This window comes from Schistocerca cancellata, chromosome 1 (genome assembly GCF_023864275.1).
Source record: "Schistocerca cancellata isolate TAMUIC-IGC-003103 chromosome 1, iqSchCanc2.1, whole genome shotgun sequence".
Taxonomy (NCBI): Eukaryota; Metazoa; Arthropoda; class Insecta; order Orthoptera; family Acrididae; genus Schistocerca; species Schistocerca cancellata.
In genome coordinates, this window is record NC_064626.1 from 944915515 (window position 1) to 944935270 (window position 19756).

Here is a 19756-nt window from a genome sequence, read left to right on the forward strand (position 1 = left end):
TAGCAAAACTTGCTAATACATTATGGTTTTTCCCAACCACAAAAACAACAGAAACTGAAGAAAGATCAGTTCTTCACTACACAGCATAAATGCAGAAAACACTTTCAGCATCATATTTCTGCCCTTGATTTGAAAAGAAAATCTCAAATTTCTGAATACCAATAAATGTGAGTTGTTACGTCTTGTCCTTTAACATAACATCGCTCTCAGAATGTGTTGTTAGCAATCACATAAACTGCGGTCTCCTGCAACCGCGCTGTCGGAGCATATCGAAAAGTCACAGAGGCAGCACTCCCCTCCCAAAGCTCAGCCCACCATACCAGTCTCACCTCTCTGACCGCAAGCCGGCTCACTAGCTCACTACCCCCCCCCCCTCCCACTCTCACCAATCGAATCACAAGGTAGCTGACTAGCTCCCTACCCTTCACCACTCTTACGGATCGGATTGCAAGGTAGCTCAACGCTCCCCATCACTGTTGTGGAAGAGACCGCGCGGAGCTCTTGGCACAGTGATTCAGCTTGCAGCTCACTTTCTTGTCCGAGGGTCTCTCTATCCAAGTTCGGCTCTATCAGATATTGTTCTATAGGGTATGTAAAGTACATAATTATTTGAACATGTATGATAGTGCATATTTACAGGTTGTCTCAGGAGGAATGGTAAATATTTAGGGATATGACAGGAACGATCATTTGAAGCAAAAAAACTACATATGGATATTTGCTCTATTTCAGCTGGTTTCCGAGACAGAACACGTTTAATGTTGCTTTGTAAGTTTTCCCTGAATAATTCGAACTCCACAGACTCTAGCGAAAACGTGCCATGGTACAAAATTAAACTACATTAAATTTTCCACAAAAAATGTCCCATTCATTTTTTCTCTAGCTCTTACAATTTGTCTAAAGGAAGCGAGAGAATACCGAAAACATCACGTGACGCGCATGCACTGAGTCGTACATAGCTTTTGTAATCCAATTTGAGGTAGTTTTTCGACTTAACAGACCACATGTCTGTAATCAGATTCCTTTGGTTATACTACTGTGGTACTTTGTAAACGATAACAGTGTACTGAATAAAAAAAACCAATAAGATTGTCCATTAAATATGATCTATCTCAGATCCATTCAGAATCGGTCATTTGTCCATATTAGGATTTTTGCATCGAATAATCGTTCCTGATATAGCCTTGAGTATTAACCATTCGTCCTGGGACACCATGTATTTTATGTTTAATTTTTTATTTATTCATTTAACTTGCACATATTAATGCCCTCAGTATCCTTCTTACATCAGACGAGAGTTTTATATGTATTTGTAAAACTTATTACATCACTTACTTAATAAAATCATAATATTTTAAATATATGTTTACTACCTACTCTCTCTCTTCATGTATTAGGCATTTGCTTGTTTCCCCTTCTTGGTTGAAATGGTTGAATTTCCTCTATCTTGATAAATATCTTTCGCCCACTGGCTAATAATCGTCATTAATTTTGATACCCTGTCGCCTTCCATTTTTGTCACATAGTCCATCCAGTTGTTTCCGTATTCTTTAATCTGTTCATGTAAGCTTTTCGCTCTTAGCTCTTTTCTGGTGTTTACATTCATTCTCCTGTCAGGCAGAATGTACCCAGCTACTCTTCTTAGCAATCGGATGTCCGATACTTGCTTCCTTTGTTAATTTCTTTTTGTTACAGTCCACGACCCAGTTCCACATGTTGTAGATGGCACACACATCGTTTCGTAGGAATTACCTAGAATTTCCTTTTTTGCTTTAGTTCCGACGGCACTGCTGATTGTTCCATTAATGTAATTAAATCTTCCTACTTTTATGCTCCCGTTTCTGCCATGAATGAGATAGTATTTCCTATGAAGTTGAACGAGTTTACTCGTTCTATTTTCGGATCATTCATTATTTTGCTCGGACTTGACTGCTGACCCCTGAAAGCCAGAACTTCTGTCTTATGTGTACTAACAGATTGTATAGCTTAGCTGCTTTGGATAAAATACGAACAGCTCGTTGCATTGTATTCTCGCTATCAGCAATCACAATTTGATCAGCAAACAGGTAATTTCCTTGGCTGAAGTATAAAATCTTAATTTACTTGTCACTTGCCTCAGCGTGACGTCAACATAAACACAAAAAAGGCACAAACTGCCCCCTTCTCTTATTCTCAAATTTGGCCTGATCATCGATTTTCTGTTTCCAGCAATAGCGATGTCTGTTCCCTGGTACATGTTTTCAACCACCTGCATTATGTACAAAAGTGTTCCTCTGTTTTTTATTATCACTCATAGCTTTTCTACATTTATCGAAAACCTTCACATTGTCTATGAATAGTAAATGCATCTCTCTATTGAGCTCTGTGTTTCTCAATGATTCGTTGAACAGCGAACGTATTGCCTGTGGATGATCTAGCCTTCCTAAAACCCATTAGATCTTAAAGTAGAATATTTTCAGTAATTACCTGCTAGTCTCAATGATAATGTTATAGATTATAATTACTACTCCACATTTGGCAAGGAGATGCCCTTACAGTTTATGCAATTTCTTTTGTCTACTCTCTTGCAAGCAGGTAATATTGTAACTGATTTCCAGTCCTCTGAAATTTTCTTATTTGTCCTACTTCTGTTAGTGTTGTTGAAAAACCTGGATATCAGTGTGCGAGATGCAAAATTAATCAGTTCTGTTTTGATTTCATCGCTGTCCGCTCTTTTTCTATTTCTCATTTTATATATTGTATCTTCTAATGTCTTCATTTCTAGTCTAGCTACTGTTGTCTGTTCGTCATCTTCTCACAAATCATTATTGTTTAGCTTCTATTTAAGTTCTTTTATTTGAATGATATGTAGTAACGAATTTAAATAGTATTGAAAATGGATTGAAAGGAGATTTGAATTTATTCAGTGCTATTTAGAACAATATTACTGCATAAAAACTAACAGCAATGGCGGAAGCTATACTATCGCTAAAATTATTAATAACAGTAGCGACGATAGTTGTCAGTAAAAGGTATTTGGGAAATGAGGAATGTCTGGTAGGGTACTTAACTGTAAACGGATGAGTGTGTACAGAAGAGGGGCATACATTTTTGTTAGTTTAATAAATATTTCACCATCTATGTTTTCAAGCTGGGTATGTTTTTTTGTTCTCTGATGTACCGAGGGAGATCGTTCCAGAGTCAGGTTTCTGGTACTGAAAAGGACTGCATAATATGGCTAAGTAGTGGTGCTTGACGGACAGGATTTTGCTCTAATGGGAACGAGTGTTTCTACTGTGGTGTCCAGATAAGAGCTTTAAGGTCTAGGGAGCAGTAGTGGGTCAAAAATGAGCTTGACCATTTTGACTACGAGGCAGTCCCGTACAGTAAATGCCTGTCTGATGGGTTTTTGACAGCGTTGTCAGTTCAAGACAGAATTCTTCGTCAATACCGTCATTTGCCTCTGTAAAATGACCAGTAAGTCTATGTTTTGCTTACGGTTCAATGGCGTTTATCGCTAAAGTCCAGCACTAGTTTAGTTTCTCGGTTGGAACAATAGGATCAGCTGCTGCTTCTACTTTGCTTGTACTTCCCTAAATCATAAGTTTTTCCATAGAACGTCAGGTCTGTACGTTGTAGATTAATTTACTGACATGCCTTAATTGTCGTTTCTCTCAGACTGATTGACTGTTTTTGCTTTATGCTTATGATCAGTTTTTATTAGCTGTAAGTTCGACGTGCAGTGTCCCTGAGATTCACGAGCTCTTTTGGCTCTTTCGCTAGACAAGATGAAGATTTTCGCCCAGGTTTCCAGTCTTCGGTAGGGCATATTTATTGTGTAACCTCTCCGGTCTTTGGGAGAGCATATTTTTTGTTTAATCGATTTAGTTTGGTAGTAAATCTACGCAGTTTGTCTTTCATGTCCAAGAGTGGAATGGAAGTCATCTCCCAAATTATCTTTTTTGCCTGTGCTGAATGATCAGGTACACTGGTATATTTGAAGTCTCTATATACAGTCAATTACACTTTGTTCCTCAGATATTTTAGAGAATTCGTCATGAATATGACGTTGTGAGCCGATATGCGAGGTATAAATTACTTTTTTTGTGGATTTCGTAGCATATATGTGTATGAGACTAACTGTAGGCTGCATTATAGGTAGGTGAAAGCTGAAATAGTGCTACATTTGAAGAAGAAAGTATACAGTTGAACTTCACAGAAAAGGGGCAGAATATCTATATCAGCGTTACTAGCATTATTTGTATGCTCCTATGTCGAGTCGACTATTGAAATGTCAGGCTGTCCGTCCTACTTTCGAAGATCTGTAGAGGACGCCGATTAGACACATTTTGTTAAGAGACTTGATAGTTACGAACATATATTCGACTTCTTTGTCTTTATTAGTATTGAATGTGAGTAGCATTGTCTATAGTCAGTCAATGTGTCTGTAGGTCACAACTCCACTTCCGCGTCTGTTGATTTTGTGCTGTCTTAGGACAGTGGAGTATATACACTCCTGGAAATTGAAATAAGAACACCGTGAATTCATTGTCCCAGGAAGGGGAAACTTTATTGACACATTCCTGGGGCCAGATACATCACATGATCACACTGACAGAACCACAGGCACATAGACAGAGCATGCACAATGTCGGCAATAGTACAGTGTATATCCACCTTTCGCAGCAATGCAGGCTGCTATTCTCCCATGGAGACGATCGTAGAGATGCTGGATGTAGTCCTGTGGAACGCCTTGCCATGCCATTTCCACCTGGCACGTCAGTTGGACCAGCGTTCGTGCTGAACGCGAAGACCGCGTGAGACGACGCTTCATCCAGTCCCAAACATGCTCAATGGGGGACAGATCCGGAGATTTTGCTGGCCAGGGTAGTTGACTTACACCTTCTAGAGCACGTTGGGTGGCACGGGATACATGCGGACGTGCATTGTCCTATTGGAACAGCAAGTTCCCTTGCCGGTCTAGGAATGGTAGAACGATGGGTTCGATGACGGTTTGGATGTACCGTGCACTATTCAGTGTCCCCTCGACGATCACCAGTGGTGTACGGCCAGTGTAGGAGATCGCTCCCCACACCATGATGCCGGGTGTTTGCCCTGTGTGCCTCGGTCGTATGCAGTCCTGATTGTGGCGCTCACCTGCACGGCGCCAAACACGCATACGACCATCATTGGCACCAAGGCAGAAGCGACTCTCATCGCTGAAGACGACACGTCTCCATTCGTCCCTCCATTCACGCCTGTCGCGACACCACTGGAGGCGGGCTGCACGATGTTGGGGCGTGAGCGGAAGACGGCCTAACGGTGTGCGGGACCGTGGCCCAGCTTCATGGAGACGGTTGCGAATGGTCCTCGCCGATACCCCAGGAGCAACAGTGTCCCTAATTTGCTGGGAAGTGGCGGTGCGGTCCCCTACGGCACTGCGTAGGATCCTACGGTCTTGGCGTGCATCCGTGCGTCGCTGCGGTCCGGTCCCAGGTCGACGGGCACGTGCACCTTCCGCCGACCACTGGCGACAACATCGATGTACTGTGGAGACCTCACACCCCACGTGCTGAGCAATTCGGCGGTACGTCCACCCGGCCTCCCGCATGCCCACTATACGCCCTCGCTCAAAGTCCGTCAACTGCACATACGGTTCACGTCCACGCTGCCGCGGCATGCTACCAGTGATAAAGACTGCGATGGAGCTCCGTATGCCACGGCAAACTGTCTGACACTGACGGCGGCGGTGCACAAATGCTGCGCAGCTAGCGCCATTCGACGGCCAACACCGCGGTTCCTGGTGTGTCCGCTGTGCCGTGCGTGTGATCATTGCTTGTACAGCCCTCTCGCAGTGTCCGGAGCAAGTATGGTGGGTCTGACACACCGGTGTCAATGTGTTCTTTTTTCCATTTCCAGGAGTGTATTTACGGAACTGGAGAAAGTGCTTGGCTTGAATTAGGTGTCCAAGTTCATTAGAAGTAATACGTGGATGTCGATATTTTCAGATATATGGAGGAGTTCGTTGAAATGAGTTGAAAGTGGCTGAACATTTACGAGATCGGCATCCGAGTGCGTGGGAGGCGGAAGCAGGACGGACCGGAGCAGGTAGGAAGAAACCGTAGGGAGGTAGTGCGACCAAGGTCAGCCGGTTTTGCAGCAGTCGTTTGACGAGGGACGTGGAGGCAGGAAAACGAGTCTCGCTAAGGCCTACTACTAATGTTAGTAGAGTTAATGACAAGTAAAATCAATGATGTGATAAAGGGTTGATAAACAAGAAATGGAAGAAAGAAAAAATTAACATAGTAATTGGTAATTTATATAAAAAAATATTAATAAGAAGAAATAAGGCAATAAGTACACGAGTAAATTGTGGCCAGGTATGCTCTACACTAAGAATACAGGCACACCGGTGGAACTAGTGGCTGCATGATTACACATGTTCTTAGCTCCTAAAGCACAGGCCTTAAAGTGTATTTGAACTGCTTCTTCCCAGGCTTTATCCACGCTATTATTATGTCATCTCTTGTTTATATGTTATGTAGCGCAAATTCGGATATCACATCATTCAAAATTTTTAATCGTTCAGCAGTGAAATCCTCGCGTATTGCCAGACTTCTCTTCATGAGTTTCTTCATAACTGATCGTTTCAGGCCTTCTCGTATATGATACAAACTTTACGATTGTGGGTCTAGAATTCGCAGGTCGCAACGTTACATTCGACTGTATGACTTCCGATTATAGACTGTGTTCTCCGTTTAAGTTATTACTATTTAAAAAATCTGTCTTAATAGTAAGTGTTTAAATTTTTCCAACGTACTTTTCAGTGCTGCAGAACAATATGTCAGTCACATGGCCTTCGCCTAGAAGAACTGTGAGCGATGTACGGTACCATTCTTTTTCAAAATGGAAAAAAGGAAAATGTCGCTACAATCAGCAGAAAATTTTCACGTCTTCTGGTTCAGCATCAAACGTGAAGACACATCGAAAATCGAAGCATTCTACAGTATCTTTGGAACGATGTGCGCCAGGAGGCCGATCAAGATCGCCATCAATTGATGTAGGAATTAGAGAAATCATTTATCGCGAACCATTGTCACTGACGTCTGCTTCCACCTAGTATCAAGGTATCTTCCTACAAAGGCACATTGATTCGCAAGCCGTATCCAGCCCAACAGTAGCGTCAGGTTCTGGGACCAAGCCCTGATTTATTTTCTTTTGTAGTTCCCTCACCCGCAACTGCTATTCATTTAGAACCAACAAGTTTGCTAATATTATAAAGTCGCTCACACTAAGTAAAGTTATGGCATTAGATCCACGACATTTAGAAATGATTTGCACAGAACATCATCGTTCCCTATAGTTGAAGAAGCAGAGTTTAAAAAAATTATACAAAAGCTTTCCACACATTATAATTTACCAAGTCGAAAAACATTTCCAAACTGTCTAATGCCCAGTTTGTATCTAGAGTAATTTGATAAAATCGAAAATAACTTGGCTGTCACTGTGTCTGACGAGTGATCAAGCGTAAATAGCATTATTTTCTAAGTAGTCACTGTGTATTTCATAGATCGGAAGAGTGAATTGAAGTCATATATTTTTAGAGTGCTCACAATTTGAAGACAGACACACTGCAAAATATCTGTTGTCGCCAAATACAAGATCAGTTTTTAAAACACTGCCATAGTAACAGACAATGCGTCAAGTATGAAATTAGCTGCAATGCCTTTGAAAACAAATCATGACTCAGAAAAGGTGGCAATTGTCGAAATGGGCAAATATTTAGCTCAGAGATATTTGCTTAGAAATAGCGACACCTTAAACTCCTGGGAAACAAGAAAATTGTTGTGCCCAACCCTGTATCAATGGGTTCTAAAATTATTATATGTCACAGCAAATTCGGTGCCCGGTGAATGAGTCTTTTCTACAATTGGACAAACATACACTGCGAAGAGAAACAGACTCAGTCTAAAATAGGCCACATTTTAATTATAAATCACAATATTGATCAATTTTCCATTTTTGGGTACATATATGGCAACACTGACTGTAAACAACGACTGCAGATATACCCAGTCACATTTACGTTATGATTCTTATATTGTAGTTTTTTCCAATAAAAACATCGAAACACAACAAGAATCAGTCATCATTCTTAAAATTTTTGTTCTTAATAAAAAACTATTTAGGATTTTATTCTAATACTTTCAATTTTTACAGTAGACGAAATTTAAAACATTTTATGTCTGAAAACCACTAGGGAAATAACAAAATTATTAGTCTTCTCTATATGTTCTTTCAAAACAGGACACTAGACTCGCATTCGCGAGGACGATGGTTCAAATCCGCGTCCGGCCATCCTGATTTAGGTTTTCATGATTTACCTAAACCGCTTCAGGTAAATGCCGGGATTGTTCCTTCGAAGGGGCATGGCCGATTTCCTTCCTTACCCTTCCGTTGTGCTCCATCTCTAATGACCTCGTTACCGACCGGACGCTAAACACTAATCTCCTCCCAGTCCTCAAAACAGGACCAAATCAGATAAAAACACTGTATTAATGTCCTGAATTAAAACTACGATGTGCCTACTTTTCATTTATTTTTGTGAGTGAATGGTGAACAACAGGTTCATTCCAGTGAGTGACCAGTTGTGATCCGATCTTTGAAAATAACAGTTTTGCCCGTCTCTGCATAGACTAAAACAAGAAAAAGTTGTCTAGTAAACATGAGCTCTAAAATGCTTACCTTTCGAGCTATGAGCAATTGCTCTGTAGAAGACATGCGAAGATAAAGAAGTGCTCATGGCTCTTAAAATATGCACCTTAGAGCCCATGTTCGCCAGCCTTTTTTTCTTGTTTCTATCTATGTTACCACCTGTGACGAAGCATGCTGTGATCTATTTACTTCCTCTCTTGTTTTGCCATCTGCTTCCTTAAGTTCATTTTTTTCATTTTTGGCTAATTACCATTAAAATCATGAGCATAATCCACTTTTCCATAAAAGAGAAACGTTGGCCCTCAGTCTTAAGAATATATTATCAGATGTAATTGATGTGTCAATGATGTCTCAGCACAGCATGGAATTCAACTTATACACAACGACACAAGCTCAGCACAAAAGGCTGTGGGGTGGTAGGACTGGACCAAGCGACACATCAGGCAATCACAATCGACAGTTGCACTGAACATCTGTTTGGCACATTTAAACAAGACAATAACAAATAAAACTATCAACTCATTTTTAAAATTACCACTTAGGTAAGAGTAAGTTACTTGAAAATTTAAAAATTCATAAACTATGGCACTTATAGCCTATTACACATTTAGTGAAATCCGTTAAAAATTATTTACTCAAGAACTATGAACAACCTGAAGAACAATTTACTAAAATTTAACGAGTAAATGTAGTCTTTCGTTACTGCAGTGATTAGTATTACCAAAATAATTCAGAGTACAGGCAGCAACAAATCACATACCATAGCACTCATCCATGTTACTTAAATGGCAGGCACCCTACAATGTAGGATATAAAATATAAAATTTCATGTGACCAAGCAACCTAGTGGGATTCAACAAACTTCGCCCAGAAGCGGACGCCCGCCCACTCAGCTCTCTCCAATACAGGTTCGGCATGGACCCTCGAACGGGAACAGCAACGGTCACGAATAGGCACGAAAAATCCCAGAACTAATGGGTATCTACATCAGACTGACATCTGCCTTGAGTAACTAGAAACACAACAATTCATTACAGCACATCATCTGTAGAATTGATCAACCTATTAATGAACATCAACTAACCAGTACAAATCTTATGTGCGTAAGGCCAATTATACATTAAGAATCTAGCGAACTAAATACACGGCCAGCCGGCACGGGCAAAGGGGGCGGAAAATAAACATTAGCTCCAGCGGGTCGCAACCCAGGACCCTGCACCTGCTAACAAGACAAACGGCAGAAGTCCCAATAAAACAAAATCAAATGCTAGTAACTAGCGTGCAGGCTAATTGTATATCGAGTCCCCAAGCCCCCCCAACCCCCGCCCCCCCCGCCGGACGCAAAACACAAAGCGACTTACAGCAAATGGCGACACTTAAATTTGTGATTAAATCATAATTACAATGTCCACGTACTGTCATTGAAGGAATTCTTGTGCTTTCATTAATAGAATCATTTTCAAACTATTTAAATACACAATAATAACTGGCCTCTCAGTAACTTGTAAGAATTTATGAAACTACTCATTTATAGTTAGACACGTGTCTCTCAGACATAGTATCACTTCAGATAGCAACGTAATACTAATGTTATTGCAATTCGCAGCAAAATGTATCGAAAAAAATTTTATCCATGTATATCTATAGCAATTGGACAGCTTAACTCCGTCGTGTGATATAAATACAATAACCAGGCGGCACTTAGACAAGGACCAGCCAAACAGTTTTCAAAGGTGGTAAACACTGACATTAGCAATCTACAAACAGAATGTATCAGCTCTCCAGACCCTAGTAGATGCTAATCATCACATCACATACAGCTCTCACTAGAAACGTGTGTACTAAACTCGGGTCTAGCGGTTCTGGCGCTGCAGTCCGGAACCGCGGGACTGCTACGGTCGCAGGTTCGAATCCTGCCTCGGGCATGGGTGTGTGTGATGTCCTTAGGTTAGTTAGGTTTAAGTAGTTCTAAGTTCTAGGGGACTTATGACCTAAGATGTTGAGTCCCATAGTGCTACATCTACATCTACATCTACATTTATACTCCGCAAGCCACCCAACGGTGTGTGGCGGAGGGCACTTCACGTGCCACTGTCATTACCTCCCTTTCCTGTTCCAGTCGTGTATGGTTCGCGGGAAGAACGACTGTCTGAAAGCCTCCGTGCGCGCTCGAATCTCTCTAATTTTACATTCGTGATCTCCTCGGGAGGTATAAGTAGGGGGAAGCAATATATTCGATACCTCATCCAGAAACGCACCCTCTCGAAACCTGGCGAGCAAGCTACACCGCGATGCAGAGCGCCTCTCTTGCAGAGTCTGCCACTTGAGTTTGTTAAACATCTCCGTAACGCTATCATGGTTACCAAATAACCCTGTGACGAAACGCGCCGCTCTTCTTTGGATCTTCTCTATGTCCTCCGTCAACCCGATCTGGTACGGATCCCACACTGATGCGCAATACTCAAGTATAGGTCGAACGAGTGTTTTGTAAGCCACCTCCTTTGTTGATGGACTACATTTTCTAAGGACTCTCCCAATGAATCTCAACCTGGCACCCGCCTTAACAACAATTAATTTTATATGATCATTCCGTTTCAAATCGTTCCGCACGCATACGCCCAGATATTTTACAGAAGTAACTGCTACCAGTGTTTGTTCTGCTATCATATAATCATACAATAAACGATCCTTCTTTCTTTGTATTCGCAATACATTATATTTGTCTATGTAAAGGGTCAGTTGCCACTCCCTGCACCAAGTGCCTATCCGCTGCTGATCTTCCGGCATTTCGCTACAATTTTCTAATGCTGCAACTTCTCTGTATATTACAGCATCATCCGCGAAAAGCCGCATGGAACTTCCGACACTATCTACTAGGTCATTTATATATATTGTGCTCAGAGCCATTTGAACCATTTACTAAGCAAGTTGAAATTAACACATTCAAGGACAGGCTCAGTAGGAATAGCAACGGCCGCCCAAGGAAGTCAAGTCAACGGCACTGAACCCAGTAGCCGATTCTGGCCACAATGTGCAGCACAAGCACCCTCTTGCTTGTTCGACGTAGCCAGCCGCCGTTAGATCCGGGTGCCAGGAGACATGCAGGAAACGAAATACAACAACGTGATACATTAACATTAACGTGACTGCTCCCACGCCGGCGATATTTTCTACGGCGCCGTCAAACAGGTAAACAGCCTCTTTTAGATCTGCTCCTCGTGCTGCGTCGTATGTCCGTCAGGTTTCGCAAACGACGTTACTGCTAGGCGACCCAAAGCAAAATCCTCGCTACTTGTTAAAGCTTACCCCTCGCTCCCCGATCGGTCCGGTAGGTCGGGCTGCCGCGCGCTCTGCACACGCCCCGAAAAGGTGACCCATACTGGCGGCGGGAATTTATTCTGAGCATCCCTATTTAATACCTTTTTATAGAGTGAAATCAGTAATGGTTTCATGACTTAGATTCTATTGTTAACTTATAAACAAATATAATTTGTGCACTATTTATGAAGATTTGGAAGAAGAACGACTAGGGTTCATAAAGTATTTATTTGGCTCGATTCGAACACATATTTGCGGAGCCAGGCCTTAATTATTCCCAAAATAATTATCAGGTTTGTCGAAAGTGTTGTTTATGTAACTATATCTGTTACTTTCATCATTTAAAGAAATAATTTGGCCTGACCCTTGTAGTAGAAGAAACTGTGACAAGGAAGGAACTTTTCTGTGTATTCATTTCATTGAATGAATTATGAATTATGTTTTAACTGTAATTTCTGTAAATTAAAAATCAAACTATGTATAGTTTCAGTACCTATTATTTTGAGGATATATGAAGTCCCGATTTTTGGTCCCGAGACAGTTAGACCATGGCCGATTTTCAGACGAGAAACCTGTATTGCTAGATCAACAACAATGCATCAACTTAACCTTGAAGTAAGTGTAACATAAATAGGCCGTGTGTTAATACAATGACAGTATCAGAAACTTTCTGGCAGATTAAAAATATGTTCCGGACCGAGACTCGAACTCGGGACCTTTGCCTTACGTGGGCAAGTGCTAGTGCTAGTGCAAGTGCTAGTCCTGCTAGTTCGCAGGAGAACTTCTGTGAAGTTTGGAAGGTAGGAGACGAGGTACTGGCGGTAGTAAAATTGTGAGGACGGGTTCTGAGTCGTGCTTGAGTAGCTCAGTTGGTAGAGCACTTGCCAGTGAAAATCCAAGGTCCCGGGTCTGAATCTCGGTTCGGCGCACAGTTTTAATCTGCCAGAAAGTTTCAAAATAAGCGCACTTTCCGCTGCAGAGTGGAAATTTTATTCTAATGACAGTATCTGTTCAACAGTGTCACATGTACTGTAGTATTCTGCAAGAACTGTATGGTTAGGTTTTCATTGCTCATAGATGTTCAACGGTAAACTATTGTAGCAGTATGCTGACGTTTGCCTGCAAAACCATTAATGAGGATTATCAAAAGTTAACCAATAGTGAATTGGCCATATTAACTGTGTGATATTGTGAAAGTAAAGAACTGTGAAATGCAACTGTGCAACTGCCGGCTACATCATTTACAATAGTCAGTGCTGAACTTCCACCTCCCCACCCCCACTCCCATTTTTGAGGCAGTATAACAACGGAGTACGTCGACACCGAGGACTATCAACAAAGGAATAAAGCAGGCGAATGCCACACACCTCTCAAAATATGGAACGCAAAGAACTTGCAAAGTGATTTGCTTCAGAATATCGAAAGAGTGCTCATAGCTCTTAAGGAAAGTATTTTAGAGCCCTAGTTTACTGCAGTGTTTTGTTACGAATGATCGTTTCTGTCCTATCCCTGAACATTGACCATTCCTCCTGGGACATCCACTATAAGTAAAAAGTACTATGGAATCGGCGGAAGGAGTTACTCATGAGTTCTAGGGTACTACTAGCAGCCCAACTAGCACAAAGACAAAGTTAAAAGACTGGCGTGCAGTGGTCAAGCAAGTCCTCACAAGCCACAAATTTCTGTAGTGAATGCTAAGTGACGATTGAGGCAATGTAACGAGCGATGCCTGTGGAGAGTGGACTACTGGAAACGAGTGATTTTTAGTGACGAATGACACCATGCCCTGTAGCATTCTGATGAAAATAGAGAAGGAATAACAGTGGAATAGGCCGATCAGGAGAGCTCATTGACTTCAAACGTGGACAATCCGTTGGATCTGACAGGGGCAAAGGTACATTTAAACCCTTAGGAAGCTGCCCATGTGCACTGTTGGCTGTGTGATTGCGAAGTGGAAACGAGAAGGATAAACCACAGATAAACCAAGACGAGGCAGATCTCATGCACTGACTGACAGCGACCGTTTAGAATCGCGGACGTTGGTTGTTAAAGATCATGTGAAGTAAGAGGAAGAGTCGCTCGCGATTTCCAGAATGCTAACAGGTAGTACAATGGCTGTGCGTATGAAGTCAAAAAGAATGGGATTCAGTGATCTAGCTCCTCCTCACAAGCCAAATATTTCTATAGTTATTGCTAAGCGACGCATGGCGTAATATAGCGAGGGACATTACTGAGCAGTAGACGCTAAAAGAAAATGGTTTGGAGTACTGAATTGGGCATTACCCTGTGACAGTTGATGAAAAGGTTTGGGTTGGGAGAATACCTAGAGATCGTTTTTTGCCATCGTGTGCAGCACCAACAGTGAAGTACAGAGATGATGTCACATTATTGGAGTGTTTTTTGTAGCTATTGCAGTTAAGCAATGTTAAATGTGGAAGAAACGAACACATTTTTCATCGTTCTGTACTGCGTACGGTAGAGGAAATCTTTGGAGCTGGCGACTCATTGCATGAATATGACAATGCACCCTTCATAGAGCAATATCTACGAGACAGTGGTTTGCTGGCAATAAACATTCCTGAAATGGACTGGCCTGCCTTGAGACCCAATGGAGCACCGTTGGGATGAAGTAGAATGTCGACTTGAGTCCAGATCCCAGCGTCCAATACAACTGTCTTTCGTGGTTTCGGCTCTTGACGAAAAATGTGCTATCATTTCTCCCCAGACATACAGACACCTAAAAGAAATTGTGTTGCAGGTTCAAACTACCATAAAGGCGAAGGGGTGGACACACCACCATAGTAGTGTCCACTAATAGGTTCCAGATGCTTTTAATCAGCTATTGAAGTCAATTTCTACTGGATCACATACGTGGAAAACGGATCGAAATTCCATAACTATTATCTTCTGATCAGTAGTGACTTAAAGCAAAAATTTTGTTGTTAGTGATGTGTGGGTGTTGCTCCTCAATGGTCAGTACGTATGTGTAATTAATCAAAAATGTTGGGCGATCTCTATTGCTGATTAGGCATGGGAGCGCATGGCAGTATGGATGCCACTAGTTTGGTGCTGCAGGGGTTGCTCGTCCTTGACCTTGACGGTTTCCGGTTTAGCGGGAGCGGGCCGCGCATGCGCAGTGCCGGTCAGGACCTACCGCACGCGCCGGCGTTGCGACGCTCCCGCTGCACCAGTGGCCGCCTGCCGGGGGGAGGAGCGGCGCAGCGACCCCCACCACAGACCTGCCTATCGATTCTGCACGTGCCTGCTGCCGCTGACGTCTGACGTCTGACGGATAAGGTGAGTGGCCGAGGGTGACGGCGGCACGCGCCCTGTGTGGCCTGGCTGGCTTCAGACTACTTGCACTTACAATCCGGTGTTAACTGGCTGAAGTACTCCAACATTTTTTACAAATATCATTCTGATGTATGTACGAATAGTTAATACTGCAAGGTCACTACCAACCAGAGCTGTAAAACCGTCGTTGGCCACTGTAGACTATCATAAAGTAATCGTAGACTATGGTAGTTTTCCTTGGTCAGTTAAGGTCGTAACCGCGTGTGTTGCATATCTTTCATAATGATGCTTTGTCTGCGTATGCGATCAGTCTCTTACCAGAGTCCCCAGAAACTGGAAATGGTGAACCGTCTAGACACTGAGTGACATAACCTACAGGACATTACAGTTATCTTCCTGTATGTTACTTAAAAGTAAGCACTATTTATATCAAAATTGAAATTGCAAAAGTTTAATTTGGGTTCTATTCGAAATTAGTTTTTTCATAATATAAATCAAAGGGATGTTATGGGCAGAAAAGAAACAGATTTATACGTCGTCGAATTCTTATAAAACATGTTTTTCTAATTCAAAAACAGCTTCATACTTATCAGTCAGAACAGGAAATTGTTGCCTTTGACTATTTGTAGAATATTCTATTGAGTACAAAATAACAACAATGATTATATACATTTTCCTATGTTTGTGCTTGTAAACTGTACTTGCATTTGTTACATGAAAGCGCAGACGTTACCTAGTTAACTAATTTTTATTACTTGTAATTCATATCCTGGAAGGATATAAGTACCCAGTGGACCAACACTGAATGATATGTGGATCCAATTATATGCAAAACCAACAACCTAACGAACAAAAAAAGGAAGAGAAGTCGTCGGTTCCCAGCTTCTCTCTTATACACTCATGGAAATGGAAAAAAGAACACATTGACACCGGTGTGTCAGACCCACCATACTTGCTCCGGACACTGCGAGAGTGCTGTACAAGCAATGATCACACGCACGGCACAGCGGACACACCAGGAACCGCGGTGTTGGCCGTCAAATGGCGCTAGCTGCGCAGCATTTGTGCACCCCCGCCGTCAGTGTCAGCCAGTTTGCCGTGGCATACGGAGCTCCATCGCAGTCTTTAACACTGGTAGCATGCCGCGACAGCGTGGACGTGAACCGTATGTGCAGTTGACGGACTTTGAGCGAGGGCGTATAGTGGGCATGCGGGAGGACGGGTGGACGTACCGCCGAATTGCTGTGGGGCGTGGGGCGTGAGGTCTCCACAGTACATCGATGTTGTCGCCAGTGGTCGGCGGAAGGTGCACGTACCCGTCGACCTGGGACCGGACCGCAGCGACGCACGGATGCACGCCAAGACCGTAGGATCCTACGCAGTGCCGTAGGGGACCGCACCGCCACTTCCCAGCAAATTAGGGACACTGTTGCTCCTGGGGTATCGGCGAGGACCATTCGCAACCGTCTCCATGAAGCTGGGCTACGGTCCCGCACACCGTTAGGCCGTCTTCCGCTCACGCCCCAACATCGTGCAGCCCGCCTCCAGTGGTGTCGCGACAGGCTTGAATGGAGGGACGAATGGAGACGTGTCGTCTTCAGCGATGAGAGTCGCTTCTGCCTTGGTGCCAATGATGGTCGTATGCGTGTTTGGCGCCGTGCAGGTGAGCGCCACAATCAGGACTGCATACGACCGAGGCACACAGGGCCAACACCCGGCATCATGGTGTGGGGAGCGATCTCCTACACTGGCCGTACACCACTGGTGATCGTCGAGGGGACACTGAATAGTGCACGGTACATCCAAACCGTCATCGAACCCATCGTTCTACCATTCCTAGACCGGCAAGGGAACTTGCTGTTCCAACAGGACAATGCACGTCCGCATGTATCCCGTGCCACCCAACGTGCTCTAGAAGGTGTAAGTCAACTACCCTGGCCAGCCAGATCTCCGGATCTGTCCCCCATTGAGCATGTTTGGGACTGGATGAAGCGTCGTCTCACGCGGTCTGCACGTCCAGCACGAACGCTGGTCCAACTGAGGCGCCAGGTGGAAATGGCATGGCAAGCCGTTCCACAGGACTACATCCAGCATCTCTACGATCGTCTCCATGGGAGAATAGCAGCCTGCATTGCTGCGAAAGGTGGATATACACTGTACTAGTGCCGACATTGTGCATGCTCTGTTGCCTGTGTCTATGTGCCTGTGGTTCTGTCAGTGTGATCATGTGATGTATCTGACCCCAGGAATGTGTCAATAAAGTTTCCCCTTCCTGGGACAATGAATTCACGGTGTTCTTATTTCAATTTCCAGGAGTGTATATTCATTTGTGTTTCCTTCCGTACCAGTGCTGCCAGTACTACTTTTAATCCTATCACTTACTATGTTAGTTATGTACTGTAGCAAAACTACCGAACCGTAGTTTTGGTAGAGCGCAACTCTTCTTACAACGTTTGAATAGAGATAGATGGATAACTTTTTTTTGTTTTATTTCTCACTTCTCCTTGCCTTAAGACGGCCACACGTGCTTGGAAAGTTTGACAAGGATGCATGTGGAAGCATTCTGTGCAAGCATAAGTTTATGCAGAGATTACGTTAGGCTCTGAAGACGGTTATTTGCTCGTTTCACCTGGCTGTAATTTTGCGATCCGGAAAAAAGAAGTAACTGGTATAGTTATTGCAAAAAAATGGTTCAAATGGCTCTAAGCACTATGGGACTTAACTTCTTAGGTCATCAGTCCACTAGAACTTAGAAATACTTAAACCTAACTAACCTAAGGACATCATACTCATCCATGCCCGAGACAGGATTCGAACCTGCGACTGTAGCGATCACGCGGTTCCAGACTGTAGCGCCTAGAAGCGCTCGGCCACCCCGGCCGGCATAGTTATTGCAGATCAGTGGAGAAACATATTTGAACATCCTGTAAGTTATAACACCATTCACGAGAAGAAGAAAAAAATATAAAGAGACTATAACAGCACATGAATTTGTGAATCATTTGCTTCAGTTCACTCGACATACTGTTGCTACGAAGATTGCCTCGAAGCTGACGTTTGCTTGTAAAAGCCGGAGCCGGCCGGGGTGGCCGAGCGGTTCTAGGCGCTTCAGTCTGGAACCGAGCGACCGCTAAGGTCGCAGGTTCGAATCCTGCCTCGGGCATGGATGTGTGTGATGTCCTTAGGTTACTTAGGTTTAAGTAGTTCTAAGTTCTAGGGGACTGATGACCTCAGCAGTTAAGTCCCATAGTGCTCAGAGCATTTGAACCATTTTGTACAAGCCGGCATATTGTAGGCACACCCGCTCAAACACGTGCACGTCGATGTGCTTGCACAAGTTCGCATAATTCATAGCTAACCAGACCACACGCCGCCTAACAAGTCCGAATGCTTGCTCAAAATCACCCCGCGGGTATTCAAGCACGCATGCACAAACAACCTTAACTTGACGCAAGCCAAGTTTACAGTAGCGTATGTGATGCCCCTTACATTGAACTGCAAACGAGTACGTCTTTCCAGTTATCATGAAAATTTCATAACGCTCCCAGAGATGAGAAGTACAGAGTGGATCCCACCTGTAAACACAACACGTGATAGAGATTACCGACTGCGACACATATCTGACTATTAAGGAAACAATTGCTTAATCCTTTACAGGAGCTGCTACATTTTAATTATTTTCCGGGCAAAAGAATAAAATTTCAGTGGTTAGTTGTATCCACATTAGTGCGTGTAGCTTGGATATAATCAAGAGTTGTAGCACATGATGTGTGCCTTCTAGATTCATACGCATATTTTAATAAACGCGAATACTTTGTTTCCTGTACGCTGCCTGCGAGCTATATTCTATAGACAGAAACACCAGATTTTGAAATGAAATAGTTTGCAAACAATTGTTGGTAAGAAATGAAAACTTTTTAACGATAAGATTTCGTGCATTCAACCATATAAAAATTTCTTCTCAACATACAGTCGCCTTCTCATTTAATTGGAAAAGGTTAGTCACAGGAGATCTTGAGTTTAATGTTCACATTCAAAAGGAAAGCTCAACTAGTTACTAAAATTGAAAGCATCAAATTTTGGTAATGTGTATAAAAGATGTTCCAAAACCTGCATTCGTTTACAAATATGACGGTATCTTATTACCGAATAGCGTATGACCGGAACATAATAAATAACATTCTCTGATATAGGCACTAAATATACACTCCTGGAAATGGAAAAAAGAACACATTGACACCGGTGTGTCAGACCCACCATACTTGCTCCGGACACTGCGAGAGGGCTGTACAAGCAATGATCACACGCACGGCACAGCGGACACACCAGGAACCGCGGTGTTGGCCGTCGAATGGCGCTAGCTGCGCAGCATTTGTGCACCGCCGCCGTCAGTGTCAGCCAGTTTGCCGTGGCATACGGAGCTCCATCGCAGTCTTTAACACCGGTAGCA

The 19756-nt window shown here is 43.1% G+C and overlaps 1 protein-coding gene across 1 annotated transcript in view; it reads left to right on the forward strand.

Annotated features, from left to right (window-relative positions):
* Nucleotides 1-15224: 15224 nt before the first annotated feature.
* Nucleotides 15225-19756, forward strand: part of LOC126116861 (uncharacterized) — a 439575-nt gene continuing 435043 nt past the window's right edge. The window contains exon 1 of the mRNA XM_049915038.1: nt 15225-15309. The gene's annotated coding sequence lies outside the window, so the exon portion shown is untranslated. The remainder of the gene's footprint in view (nt 15310-19756) is intronic.